This window comes from Lycorma delicatula, chromosome 9 (assembly GCF_047948215.1).
Source record: "Lycorma delicatula isolate Av1 chromosome 9, ASM4794821v1, whole genome shotgun sequence".
In the NCBI taxonomy this organism is placed as follows: domain Eukaryota; kingdom Metazoa; phylum Arthropoda; class Insecta; order Hemiptera; family Fulgoridae; genus Lycorma; species Lycorma delicatula.
The window spans coordinates 123,120,973-123,136,174 of NC_134463.1; the positions used below are offsets into that span (position 1 = coordinate 123,120,973).

The 15,202-nt window shown below is 33.9% G+C and overlaps 1 protein-coding gene and 1 long non-coding RNA gene across 3 annotated transcripts in view; one reads left to right on the forward strand and one right to left on the reverse strand.

The window, feature by feature from the left end:
• The window catches only part of LOC142330084 (uncharacterized), a 249,826-nt gene that overhangs the window by 152,105 nt on the left and 82,519 nt on the right, over positions 1-15,202 (forward strand). The window lies entirely within an intron of this gene.
• LOC142330087 (uncharacterized) overlaps positions 1-15,202 on the reverse strand; it is a 166,510-nt gene that overhangs the window by 67,187 nt on the left and 84,121 nt on the right. Inside the window, exon 4 of one of the 2 annotated variants that reach the window (XR_012757677.1) lies at positions 11,541-11,659. The exons of the other annotated variant lie outside the window; for it this stretch is intronic. This is a non-coding gene — a long non-coding RNA (uncharacterized LOC142330087). Of the gene's footprint in view, positions 1-11,540; positions 11,660-15,202 lie in introns of those variants that run through there. 2 annotated transcript variants of the gene reach the window in all.

Below are 15,202 nucleotides of genomic sequence, written 5' to 3' on the forward strand. Positions count from 1 at the left end.
TGAAGTCCTTCCCTTGTGCGGACTGGCCGTGCTTAAGATGTAATAATTCCCAAAAAAAAAACCTGTTAAAGAAAAAACAACTTACACAAGAGCTGGAAAAAATAAACATTATTCTTAATTTGTAACACACACACACACACACACACACACACACACACACACACACACAGAGAGAGAGAGAGAGAGAGAGAGAGAGAGAGAGAGAGAGAGAGAGAGAGAGAGAGAGAGAGAGAGAGAGAGAGAGAGAGAGAGAGAGAGAGAGAGAGAGAGAGAGAGAGAGAGAGAGAGAGAGAGAGAGAGAGAGAGAGAGAGAGAGAGAGAGAGAGAGACAATCCGGGAATATATATGCACCTAAGGAAAAAAAAAAATTACTTTTATTATCCTCTAATTATGCAATCAGTACTTACACGTGGGTGTAGTCTTTAGCAGCGTTTTGCCAGTGCTACTAAGCGCTACTATCGACGGAAGCATTTATTGAAACCAATCCTGTCTTCACGCGGAAAACTTTACACATATACACTATACACTTATTAAAACTATTGGATATATTATCGCTGAAATTTTATCCGGATAATGGACCAACGGCTTGAAAAACAGTATATACACGTCTGAAAGAAATGGAACTGCTAACCTGTAACAATTGGCAATAGACACCTTTAATACTTAATTACTTTCATAAGTAATTAACCTTTTTTTCTCATTAATTTTTTGAATTTTGTTCAGGCATCACGCGAGAACCAACCGACCGACTGTTTTCCAATATTAAGGATACATTGGTGTTATCCCAGGAAAAAGTTTTAAGCTATAAATCGAAGCCCTTAAAGATATTAATTTGAGAAACAAAAATTAATTCTATTGTATTTCTGTCACTACGGCAACAGAAATATAATGAAGTAAAATGATTAATACTCTTTAGTTAATCCTTTAAGTATTGCGATCGCAAAAAATTCGGTTTTCATATTTCAACGGAAATATCCATTTTGATCATCCCTGAATCCATTTTGACTAGTTTCGGCCTGACGTCTGTACGTACGAACATATGTATGTCGTATAACTCAAACACGATTAGCCGTAGAATATTGAAATTTTGGATTTAGGACTGCTGTAACATCTAGTTGTGCACCTCCCCTTTTGACTGAATCGACTGGTGTCCAAAAAAGCCCAAAATCCAAACAAAAATTGGATTTTGCATTGTTTCTTAACTGCAGTAATAAGCCCTCATCGAGAGCTTTTCAAAGATATGTCACAAATGGTACTTATTTTCATTGTTTCCAGAGTTATAGCCAAATGAAATTTTAATCAAAGAAATATTTGGATCTTAAAAGGCAGGTCAATTCGAATCAGACTTCATCTCATTTTTTTTTTAATTTAAATACATTGATTTATTAATAATTATTAACCTCCGATTGTTAAAAAATTTTAGAATAAATAATTATTCAATAATAACGATTAAAAAAAAGGAAAAATATCTGGAGTTATCAATGAAATAAAATTTTATGTAATATTCATTTAAAAAAGAATGTGTATATGTAATTTAATAGGCATACATGGAAGTCATGTGATATTCACACATCAGATTTTTTCTTTAACGAATATCTGAAAAATATTTAATATTGTCACAACCATGAGGATAACGAATGCGTCGGCGGTCAAGGAGGCGAAGCCCCCTGCTCCCCCCCCACCGTATCTTTAGTGATCCATGAAAAATTTAGAAAAAAAACACAGAAGTTCTACAGTGACGGATTATGATTTTTAACTCAAAAATGGTAAAAGGTGGTCGGTCAAAACGGGAAATATAGTTTAATAAACCTCATTTGAAATGTGAAAATCTCTTCCTTTACTTTTGCATTAAAATATGAGGAAACCTTTTCCGTAAACCATTATTGTCAGAAACACCGATCGAATTAGTTCCATAACTTACTCCGAATCTTAAAAATAACATTTTTTTAGTTAATTTTTAAAACTTTGCCGTTTCAAGCTACCGACATAGAATTTTTTGATTATTGTTTTCTGTATGATATCTAAGCTACTGTAAAAAATTTCACTTAAGATTTTAACCCGTTTAAAAAAAATAAAACGCAAGATATCCAATAATTTACATTGAAAAATGATATAGTAAAGCTGTTTTTTTTTTTACAGCGTAAAGTATTACTTCATAGGATGAATGAGGATGATATGTATGAATGACGTATAGTCTTGCAGAGTCTCAGTTCGACCGTTCCTGAGATGTGTGGTTAATTGAAACCCGACCGCCAAAGAACACCGGTATCCGCGATCTAATATTCAAATCCGTGTAAAAATAACCGACTTTACAAGGACTTGAACGCTGGAACTCTCGACTTCCAAATCGGCTGATTTGGGAAGACGCGTACATTAATAGACCGACCCGGTGGGTTTCCTTGTCATGGTAAAAAGACTCATGGCTCATGAGTTTTTTAATTGGCTCGTGAAAAAAGAATCGGCCGATGACACATAAAACTGCACCACACGTTTATTTTTGGGGAATATCTGACGTACTCGATAATTTCATCGGGATGCTGAGATCCTCATTAAGTTACAGTTATATCGGTCGACATAATTACTGACGTGGAGAGTCGATTTATCCGTAAACATAACACGTTTTAAAAATGTTTCGTCATCGTCAATGTTATTAATCATTTTAATTGCGAATTCAACACGTTTACACAATCTATAAGTTTAAGTTATGTAAAAAAAAAACTTTTTGAATCTGTAAATTAAAAAAAAAATACTCGCTTGATTATCTGTAGTTTCTCAAATAAGATTTTTTTTTAAATTGCTGCAACTTTCTTCGATGACTGTATTATTTTATTTAAAAAATAGGATAATTTAAAAAAAATTAATTCGCCCTTTAATAAGTTAACATTCAAAATTATTTTTTGACAACAGAACCGGCATTTTACAATCGGTTAATAGGGGGAAACTTTCAGAAAATATGATAATCGCTTGCGGAAGAAAAATATTTAAGTTTGGTATCGATTTAACAACGATTTCAAGCATCCTCGAAGGGCGGGAACCAAACAGAAGTAAATCTAATATATACAAGACGTTGCATTTATTATCTTTAATAATTCAGGATACTGTAGTCAAAATTTCGAGGAATACAAAAATCCGGGAGGATGATTTTCTTTTACCGATAATCACTACCGGCTTGAAATTGTCAAAGCCTCCATCAGAGCACTTCTCTTCTCCCCTTTCGTAGCAGAACAACGGTATACGTACTGAATAAAATAAGAAATATCTTTAAAAATGAAAATGAAATTTTTTGAAAAAAAATAAGGACCCGTACCCGAAAATACCATTTATATATTTTCTAACTTTGATATTTCAACATAATCAACAATTTATTTTACTAAAACAAAAGAGACATCATCCAGTGGGAAAATAGTCTCAACGTTCATACAATTACGTTTCTAATTAAAATTAAAATAATTATCTTTTATTCAAATAATAATAAATATTATAATTAGACGTGATTTTTAATTACATTTTACGTTCATTTTCTAACGCAGCTGAATTTTTGTGAATTTTTTACCTGGTTCGACGAGTTCATAGAACATTTTTAACATCACATTTTTTTCTTTTAGTACAAAAAAGATTCACAGGAGTTTTAACTACATTGTGGTGAAAAAAGGTTAAATATATATGCAAATACGGTACAGTTCAGCGACCGCAAAGATTTTTTTAAAAATCTTATACTAGTTTTTTTACAATTTTTCCGCTAACAAAACGAATATTTGAATCGAGGAAAATATGAACAAACGGAATTCCGTAAATATTTACAAATAATTTAAATATAAATTAAATTTATAATCGTAAATACGCAACATACGCTGTTTACGTATATCGCATGAAACGGTAATTTAATACCTGTTGATTCATAATACTATTATCATATATTATTCTATTCTCCCCGAGAAACTAGTAAGGATCCAGGAAGGACGGTTTCCAATAACGTAACGTATATAGGTATATGTGCGAGTGTGTCTATATGTATATGTATGTGTGTGTGGGGGTATATAAAATGTATGTTATTCCACATCGAAAATCCTAAGCCTACAGCGTACATAATGCAAGTTATGAATATAAAAAGCTCCCGCCCGCATGTTGACGTTATTCTGATTTCCATAACATTTCGACAACGTATCACAGCAAATCATATCTTCTTCCGCCTCTATACATATATTACAGACGCAAACAATTTACACGTATACGACGATATGAGAAACGTTGTACGGAATTCGCTCTCTACGTAATCTAAATTACAATAATTCTGAAATCAAATACTAAAATAGTATCTAAGTAGAACCGCTTCATATGTTGCGAATCGTTTTCTAGACTGTTGTAAATCTATTCGTACAGCATGACGTTAACTAAGAATTAATAAATTTTATTTTTAAAAATAAGTGTGTGTGTGTGTGAGTGTATGTGTGTAAATATATACTTATTAACTAGGGTTGTCTAATGACAAAAATAGGCGAAGCATGTGATTCTAATTAATTGTTATTTACGTATTCAATTTGATTTGAAATTATCATAGAGATTTAAATATTAATATAATTTATTAATTACGAGAGTAAACCGATAAACTTTTGAAAAATATACATTTTCACAAACGCGTAATGATTTTCAAATTGGCTTCACGAGTACATTTCTTTTTACGGTTATGAAAATACTCAAATTTCATTAGCGATATTAAACAACAACTGTGGGGTACAAGCGACAATAACATCGAAGGCGTACAACGATTCCTGAACTAACTACCGGGTGATTCAAAAAGGACTTCACAAATTTTGTTAAGGTAACTTACAGATTCGGTTGAGGTCTCATTTCAAAGAAAAACACATCGGTTTTGACACGCGTAATTCATTAGTACCGGATTTGGCCATCAGCGTTATCACCAGTGTTGTTAAAAATGGATACATTTACCGGTACGGAACGTGCCAGCTGTGTCTTTTGGTTTCACGATCTGCGTAAAGAGTACTATAGGAAGCCTCCTAGTAGCGGACAATTATCTTTTGGCACCAAACCTTCGGTGAAACAGGTTGTTCCTTTAAACATACAAAATCACCAGGACGGCCTACGCGTTCCTGAAGCTGCTGTGTAACTCACAGTAAGCTTTGTTTGGACGTATAAAAGCTCCTAGGAAATCAACTCGACGTGTGTCACGTGAAACTGGCATTCCACAACCGACTGTTTGGCGCGTATTTCATAAACGATTGCGTTTGAAACCGTAAAAACTTACCGCGGTTCAACAAATTACAAATGAAAAATTCGCTCGGTTGCAGTTACGTGTGGAAATGATGGATAGAATTGCAGACGACGATACATTTTTAGACGATGTAATTTGTAGTGACGAGTTAACGTTTCACATCAGCGGCACGGTGAACACCTTGCGATATATTTGAACCCTAAGATAAATGTATTTGCGCCCTAAGCAAACAAAGACTGTACGGTCCGTTCTTCCAGGACGTAACCGAAAATGTTATCGTTTATCTGCACGTGCTTCAGACTTTTCTAATTCCTCACTTAGTCGATGATGAGCAACATGGACGCCATTACTATCAGCACCACCACACTACCGCCTAGAAGTCCGAAATTTTCTGGATATTCGATCCCCAGGTCGGCGGATCGGTCATAAACGTCCAATTACATGACAGCCTCGCTCCCTAGATATCGTCTTGTGGGGGAATCATTAAAGATCAGGTTTATGTACCGCCTTTACTTGCCGATCATGTTGAGCTAAGATTTCGAATTAACGCCGCAGCTGCAGAAGTAACGCCCGACTTGCCGGTTACAGTCCGGAATGAAATCGATTTCAGATGGGATGCATGTCAAACGACAAACGGAAGCTATATCGAACCAGAGAATGTCGGGTAACAAACTTGTGTTTTTCTATCAAATGAGATCTCAACCGAATCTGTAAGTTATCACAGCGGTCGCAAGGCAAGAAGGCCTATAAGAAAACAACTTCTTATGGACGCCGTGAAGAAGAAAAGGCCTCTTTGGTCCAAAAAATACAAAAACTGGAGCTCTGAGATTTGGAAAAAGTATTTTTCTGTGACGAGAGAATTTCTAATTCAGAGCGTAAGCGTGTCACACGTGCGAAGAAACGATGACGAACGGGTTTCGCCAAAACTCATAAAAGAAGTTGTAAAGCAGCCTTTAAAGAAAATTTTTCGGGGGATGCTTCAGCTACTTTGGACCTAAAACCTCAGTACCCACCTCTTGGATGATGAGCGATGAAAAGTACATCACGTTATTGGAAAATGGGGCTCTACAAGAACTTCAAAAAACTGTAGATTTACTTGGAGTAGAAAACGCAGTTTTTCAACAAGATTTGCCCTCCTGCCACTCATAAAAGAAAGTTAAGCTTTTCATGTCTCAAAAGGGGATTCGGTGTTTGGACCGGCCTGGATACTCACCAGACCTGAACCCGATTGAAAATCTGTGGACAACTGTGAAAAAAATACTGAGAAAAATGGACTGCACTACCAAAGAGATGACTTGTGCTGTGATAAAGGTGTGATTTCACCGTCAAGAAATTAAAGAAATTCGTAAAACATTTATAGATTCTATGCTTAAAAAAATGTAAATGGTTATTAAATAGCAAGGGGGACATATTAAATAGTAAAAAATACTATAATAAACACTGTACATTCTTTATACGTAATAAATTTGATTATTTTTTGAAAATATACTCATGTACACATTAATTTACACAAGACTGTATGTACATATATCTTCTGAAAATTTCTATAATTTTTTTTTAATGGTTTTTTGGACTAAAATGATCTTGAAACGTCAACGCTTCCGAAGTTCCGATATCTAAAATTTCGATCAATCGCTCTACTTTCCCGTTATAGTCACACTGTAGCCACAGTGTGTTTTATCGATTAAAAAAAAAAAAAGTTCTTGAAAAAATTAAAATTCTTTAACAAATATTTCCTTAATTTTTTACGATATTTGCCTTTCATCCGGAAGATACTGGTTCGAATCTCGGAATCTTTTTTTCATTTTTCAACGCTACAAATTCCCGTACAATGATATTGTAAAATCATTCTGGTTTCATGTAATGAAATAATCGCTATTTACATGATAAAATAATATTTTACCCGAAATTATTTTCTAAACATTTTGTTTTTTCCCCGATAGCGTTTTAAGAAACGTTATCATTAACTTGCATAAAGATTAACTTAAGCGTTCAGTGGAAATTGCAACGTACAAAAAATCAGTAGACATAAAACAAAGAGATTCATTTCGTTCGATCACGCACTACTTAACCGATAAATTATGTTAAGGTATAATTTATTAACGTTAAATGGTAATTTCCATAAATTATTTAACATTAGATTAAATTCTATTCTGTATTTTAACAGTATCGGAAAATATTTATGTAAATTTAAATAAGGATCTAATCGTTAACTGAACTTGTATATTTTGTAGAAAAGCTACGCATTCGGGTATCAATAGGAAATGAGATTTTCCCGGTTTTTATACGTGACATTTTGTAGTAAGGCATACACGGAAAGGAATTTTAAGAACGGTAATATGCAACAGACAAGGAGTCGATAAATCTTGTAAATATTTCATTCGTTATCGCTATAAATATAATTTCTAAATCGTATAAATAATGCACATTTAAAAGTTAAAAAAAAAAAAGGGTCCAATTCTTATAAAAATATTTCGACTGTGTATATGTAATGCGTGACGAAAATATTTCGATATCCGGCCTTGTAACTCAGGCAGATTAATCAGATTTTTTTCTTTCTGAGCAACCGTAACCTCTGTATAAACGAAATATCGATCAACGGAATTAAACCCTTATCTGTAAAACGGACCTGCAATTTAACCAAACGTGGTTCTCCATTTGATCTGTACGTATGTTTAAGCCGCACTGTTCACTAAACGAATTTATTTCAACATTTATTTTTCTATTTTTAGGAGTAAATTCCTTGTGAAGCCCTGCAGTAGGTTTATTTTAGATAATTTAAGCGTAAGATCTCATTAAACCTAATACGGGACCTTCCAACTACAAAAATATATTTTATTTGTTTGTACCGACATTCAAAGTAATTTGAACGTTAACTATACAAGTTGTCTTCCATCATATTCTTCTCCTTAAAAAAAAAAAAAATTGGCATTTAATTTACAAAAATATAGGATAATTTAAGAAAGTAAAAGGAACTATCGGAAATTAGGAAATGCTATAAACAGGAAGTGCAAACTGGTGAAAGAAGAGTGGATTAAAGAAAAGTGTTCAGAAGTGGAAAGAGAAATGAACATTGGTAAAATACACGGAGCATACAGGAAAGTTAAGGAAAATTTTGGGGTACATAAATTAAAATCTAATAATGTGTTAAACAAAGATGGTACACCAACATATAATACGAAAGGTAAAGTCGATAGATGGGTGGAATATATTGAAGAGTTATACGGAGGAAATGAATTAGAAAATGGTTTTATAGAGGAAGAAGAGGAAGTTGAGGAGGATGAAATGGGAGAAACAATACTGAGATCTGAATTTAAGAGAGCATTAAAAGATTTAAATGGCAGAAAGGCTCCTGGAATAGACGGAATACCTGTAGAATTACTGCGCAGTGCAGGTGAGGAAGCGATTGATAGATTATACAAACTGGTGTGTAATATTTATGAAAATGGGGAATTTTCATCAGACTTCAAAAAAAGCGTTATAGTTATGATACCAAAGAAAGCAGGGGCAGATAAATGTGAAGAATACAGAACAATTAGTTTAACTAGTCATGCATCAAAAATCTTAACTAGAATTTTATACAGAAGAATTGAGAGGAGAGTGGAAGAAGTGTTAGTAGAAGACCAATTTGGTTTCAGGAAAAATATAGGGACAAGGGAAGCAATTTTAGGCCTCAGAGTAATAGTAAAAGGAATATTAAAGAAAAACAAACCAACATACTTGGCGTTTATAGACCTAGAAAAGGCTTTCGATAACGTAGACTGGAATAAAATGTTCAGCATTTTAAAAAAATTAGGGTTCAAATACAGAGATAGAAGAACAATTGCTAACATGTACAGGAACCAAACAGCAACAATAACAATTGAAGAACATAAGAAAGAAGCCCTAATAAGAAAGGGAGTCCGACAAGGATGTTCCCTATCCCCGTTACTTTTTAATCTTTACATGGAACTAGCAGTTAATGATGTTAAAGAACAATTTAGATTCGGAGTAACAGTACAAGGTGAAAAGATAAAGATGCTACGATTTGCTGATGATATAGTAATTCTAGCCGAGAGTAAAAAGGATTTAGAAGAAACAATGAACGGCACAGATGAAGTCCTATGCAAGAACTATCGCATGAAAATAAACAAGAACAAAACAAAAGTAATGAAATGTAGTATAAATAACAAAGATGGACCGCTGAATGTGAAAATAGGAGGAGAAAAGATTATGGAGGTAGAAGAATTTTGTTATTTGGGAAGTAAAATTACTAAAGATGGATGAAGCAGGAGCGATATAAAATGCCAAATAGCACAGGTGAAATGAGCCTTCAGTAAGAAATATAATTTGTTTACATCAAAAATTAATTTAAATGTCAGGAAAAGATTTTTGAAAGTGTATGTTTGGAGTGTCGCTTTATATGGAAGTGAAACTTGGACGATCGGAGTATATGAGAAGAAAAGATTAGAAGCTTTTGAAATGCGGTGCTATAGGAGAATGTTAAAAATCAGATGGGTGGATAAAGTGACAAATGAAGAGGTATTGCGGCAAATAGATGAAGAAATAAGCATTTGGAAAAATATAGTTAAAAGAAGAGACAGACTTATAGGCCACATACTAAGGCATCCTGGAATAGTCGCTTTAATATTGGAAGGACAGGTAGAAGGGAAAAATTGTGTAGGCAGGCCACGTTTGGAGTATGTAAAACAAATTGTTGGGGATGTAGGATGTAGAGGGTATACTGAAATGAAACGACTAGCACTAGATAGGGAATCTTGGAGAGCTGCATCAAACCAGTCAAATGACTGAAGACAAAAAAAAAAAAATAGGATAATTTGGCTATTCTCATTTATTTTTTTAAAATATTTAAAAAAATAATAGACTTTTAAGATTTCTTGAAAAGAATAATGAATTGATTGTCAGCACGATTCTAGGAAAAAATTGACACGACAATCGCCAAGTTATTAGAAAATATTTTAAATTGCGAAATTAAAAAAAGATTCCATTTTTTATATAAAATAAGCATTACATTTCGTTCCATATTTTTTACCCACGAAAAGAATTAAAAACTACTATATCAGAATCGGTGTAACTTATAACGGAGACTGTAAAAAAGGCAAGATTTTACCATGGTTTCCCTTGATCTAACCAGGAAAATGGTGTAGCGGTTTTTTTAAAAAATGAAGTAGTACACCTACGCATTCCTGTCGTGATCTACGCAATGTAATATTACTATCCGAATAAATAGTTTATTTGTTTTCACCCGAAAATCTATATGATCGGTGAGCAAATCAACGCGCCCTAAATGTTAAAAATAAATTTAAAACCGCTTACGACTTTTATGAACATAACTGTTTAAAGATTTCACTTTAACACGGCCTTAACACACGTTCCGCAATATTTTATTTGTATTGTTTCTCTCCTTTTCTTTATGAAGACTCGGATTTCTCGTCATTTGTTTACGCGTAATCGGCTTTTCCGGATGGATAGCGTTCTTTGTAAGCATAACCGAACTTTTACGGGTAAATAAAACTAAAACGAAAAGAAAATAACGATGAGTTTGGAAGAAAAATAAGCGAAACTAAAAAAATACGAAGAATTAAAAGAACCCGAGTAAACAACGTTACAATATAATAGATGAAAACACATACACTACAATAAATAAACATACTTGTTTATCCGAAAACTTGCTTCAAATTCAAAAAAACAACGTAACGGTAGATTAGAACACGGTCGTTCGCATCACTCGCAAGTTAACACTAGGTGAAACATTAGAACAACGAAAAGTAAACCGGAATATGACCGTTTGTATAGTTTGTATTAGGAGTGGAATGGAATGCAAAGTTGGCGGGAGTTTATTACTCCCTACTTTATCGCAGAACCTGGACAGAGTCCCTTGCTGCTGGATCATTCTAATCGGGCTTTGTTTTTTTTTTTTAAAGGGTTATTTTATATCTCGGATCTAATTTTTTCAAGTTTTGTGTATTATTATTTTAGTGAATTTAAGACGGATGTAATTGCATTCCAATCCGTTGTTGATCCAGCGTTATCGAACCCGTTTTACGGGCCGACCGCGGAAGGCTAGGCTTATAGAGCCTGTCCTCCCGACGTAATTCCCCTTCAGACCGTCCACTGAAGTCCTTTCGGTGCTAACTCTTTAATAGGCTAGCAGGAATACGCCACAACGGGGCACTACCTGTAAGGAGGGAGCAATGCGTCCCCTTTTCCGGAGGAGTCGCAATCGCTGGGTTATTTTATCTTACTGTAAGTTTTGAAAAGGAAAGGTTGTGTAGAAGCTCTTCATCCGCTTCTGGTATGGCTGCCCTTCAGGACGCATCTCTGCTGGGCTCTGTTCCGGACTCCAGTCCGTGATGTTGAGGCGAGTGGTTGGTCTTCCTTCTTCTTCTCCCTCTTCTTCTTCCGAAGACCTCTTCGTTCTTCTTTGGCCTGCAAGTTTGTATTACAAATATTAAAAGCAGAAACAACAGAACAACGCAAAGCTAAACTGAAAGACGAACGTTTACATCAGCGATTCTGAAACTGTGGTATGCAGAACTTCTAAAGGTGATACGCAAAAAAACGCGATACAAAAAAATTATTGCAATATAAAAAAGCTGTACTATAATTGTTATAAATACAACGATGTTTACTATTATTATTATCAATACAATGAATCAGCGGTTCTCAAATCTTTTTTGTATAATACGCAAGTATTTTATCATGCATTCCCTTTTCCTTTAATTTGAGGAAATTATGTGTGTACAGCAACGATAAAAATATCAGTTATTTGGCCACCAAGAAAGAACGCGCAATGCCGACGGGTTCTTGTACGCTACAGCTCACGTGTAACGACTTATCCGTCCCGTGCAAGCAGCTTCAGTTCCATGTCACGCGGCTTTTTCTGATGCAACTTACAACTTAATTTAAAACATTTATCATCTTATTTAAACATAACATTTTTTCTTTTATTTAATTCAATGATTTTAACTAAAGCGCGCCGGCATACCGTATTTAATTCGCGCGGATGTGGCGGTACTTGCGGCCACTTTAAATATTTTTTTACGCTTCATATATTATTCATTTATTTAACTCTACCGCTCAACTGTAACGTCATAACACAGCAGAGACTACAGCAGCTGTACGTCAGTGCTACACGAGCGCTCCTTGTGATGAGAAGGGGTACTAATGAGGCAGTATATCCGCTTAGCTACTAGTTTTTTAAGATCAATTTTTGGTGTGGAGTGATCTTGCTCCACAGCGTCACCTCCTTGACTTTTTAAGTTGAAAATTTAATGACATAAATGCCTTAAATATAAAAGTAACTTGACCATGTTTAATCGAAATCGGTCCTCTAGTTTTGGAGATATAAGGTGATTTAGAGGGCGACACCGAACATACACACCAACATCCGGAAAATTTCCAACCGGTTTTTTGGGTTCCTTAGATGTCAAAATGAAAAGATCCGGTGAAAACCGCATATGGCCAGATTGAACAGATTACAATATTTTCCCTTTTAAAGCTATAGCTCTGCTATAGCGCTAGACGGGAAAGTAAAAAAAAAAAAAAAAAAAAAAAAAAAAATAGTATTTTCATATAAATACTATATATAATTTATATATATATGTAAAAAGAAATTCAATACAAAGGAAATTATTATTTGATTCTAAAAATATGTTAATTTTAGAAGAAGGCAATTTTTCAATCTTAATTTTACTGGGTAACTTAAAAACCTTTCGGCACGCCGGAAGCCGGAGGTAGATTTCACCGGTGCTAAGTAGGGGATAAAAAAGATTTCAACTTTAAAGTTAAAAAAAACTTCAAATTTATTCAATACGACAATGGTTGCATGTGAAAAAAAGTTTCACATGTTTAGCGTACGACAAGCCCCATCTTTTTACAATTCCAGCAACATTTTGGTCATCCCTTACGGTAAGGATTGGTCATATCAAAAATTGTTTCAGACAGTGGTTTTAGGTAATGTTTAGAAGACTAACGACCACTTTAAACCGATTCAATACTGTGTCTATGAAAGGAGTTATAATGTTTTTTGTCTTCAAAACCCCACCCCATTTTTTCCGATCCCCGGGGGACAATGGTTGGTGATATCAAAAAGCTTTACTGAAATACGTTTTAGGCTCTTATTCAAAGAATAATAAGATCTTAAACGAATTCAATATTTTACTTAATAAGAAAGTCGTAGCGATATTTTGCTTTTTCGAAAAAGCCCCCGCACGGTCCGATTTTGCCCATTAACGAACTCGACCTAGATTTTGGGTCGTTATATTTTATTATCAATTTGAAAATGATTGGCGCAAAATTACGGCAGTTGTCGTGTCCACAAGAAAGTGAAATATATGAACTTTTGAACTGACAGTGGCTTTGGGGTTTGTTGGATGTGAAACGCGAAGATATGTCGAAATTTTCCCGAAGTCTAATCATGGTACCCGTTGCAATAGGTAACTTTTTATGAAATCTATCTAAAAAACTAACTAAAAAAACCCAATGTTACTTGTGTAATTTAAATACAAAAGCAATCGATTAATATTATTAATATATAGATAAACAAATAACAGTTAATTTCATCTCCGTAAAAAAAAAAAAAAAAAAAAAAAAAAAAAAAATAGCGGCAGTTGCAAAAATAAACTGTGATACTTATAATAATATTTTCATCTCAACCAATTTACCCTGCAACCTCAATTATGAAAACCTACACATAAAAACAAAAAATAACTAATTATAATGAAACGCTCATGAAATACATTAGCCTGATTTTAATTAAACAACTAAAACAGACACGCATATCCATATGAACAAACAAAATAAGAGTAGCGTTTGTTTACATACATCTTCCTATCCAATAAAAGCTCAATTTACATCTACTATACACATAAATAATCAACTTGTAAATAAATAATATCGATACACACATATATGCATATATATATATATATATATATATATATTATATGCGTATACTACTATAAAACTTGATAACGATGTCTCGCTGAACCTTCCAATCATTAGTATGAAATTTCAAACGTGATGTAATTACTGCCTACGAGAAGTTGATAATCAAAAACTGTTTTCTAATTAACAAATCAACTGCTGTTGTTTTACTATTTTCTTATGAAAAGAAAATAATTTTAAAAAAGCTGGCAAATAGTAGCATAAATTTCCCGGCGAAGATCTACCCCCTCTTTGACTAATTGTAACCGACATTAAATCGAATTAATGACCGAAATTCAGAAGTCATCGTAAAAATCTTAATAAAAATGGGTTAATCCAGAAGTTACCAAAGTGCGCGCCTCAACACCCTGAGAGTCCCGACTTCCTCATAGGGCCGTCGCAAAAAATATACAATTTTCATAATATTATTACCATCTTTAATTCAGTGTCTTATGACACGACTTTTAGCGGAACCGGCGGAAACTAGTTAGTAATTGTTAATTACTGCGGAAGCCTCTGTTAATGATTATTATATGACGTGATACTAGTCTCTCGAATTTTCTAGCGCTTTGTTTCGTATATAATTAATGACGGACGCTCGTTTTTATCTGAAATCACGGGCGGAAAGAGGTGAAGAAGCGTAAAAATCGAAAATATGATGACAGCTACTTGGATTTAGTTTTTCGTCGATTCATCCAACCCGCTAGTTATTACAGTTGAAACTGTTCGATTACATATTTTTCGATGTAAAATTTGGTTTAATCTATTTTTATCTATCTCTTGCAAAACTTTTTCGGCTATTTCGGAAAGCGTATTAATTAGAATTTGACTCAGAGCGCCTCGGGGAAATCTGGATTCAACAAGGGCTCGAGAATCGAAAATATATGGGAACCGCTGGGCAATCTAAAGATATCAAGCAAAATAATAACTAACGAAAAAAAAACGATTTAGCTTATTATTCCATAACCTAAATGAACTAGTCCAAATAGATAACCAAAACGACATACTAAAAGAATCATCTGATCAGAACAAGAATATGATTTT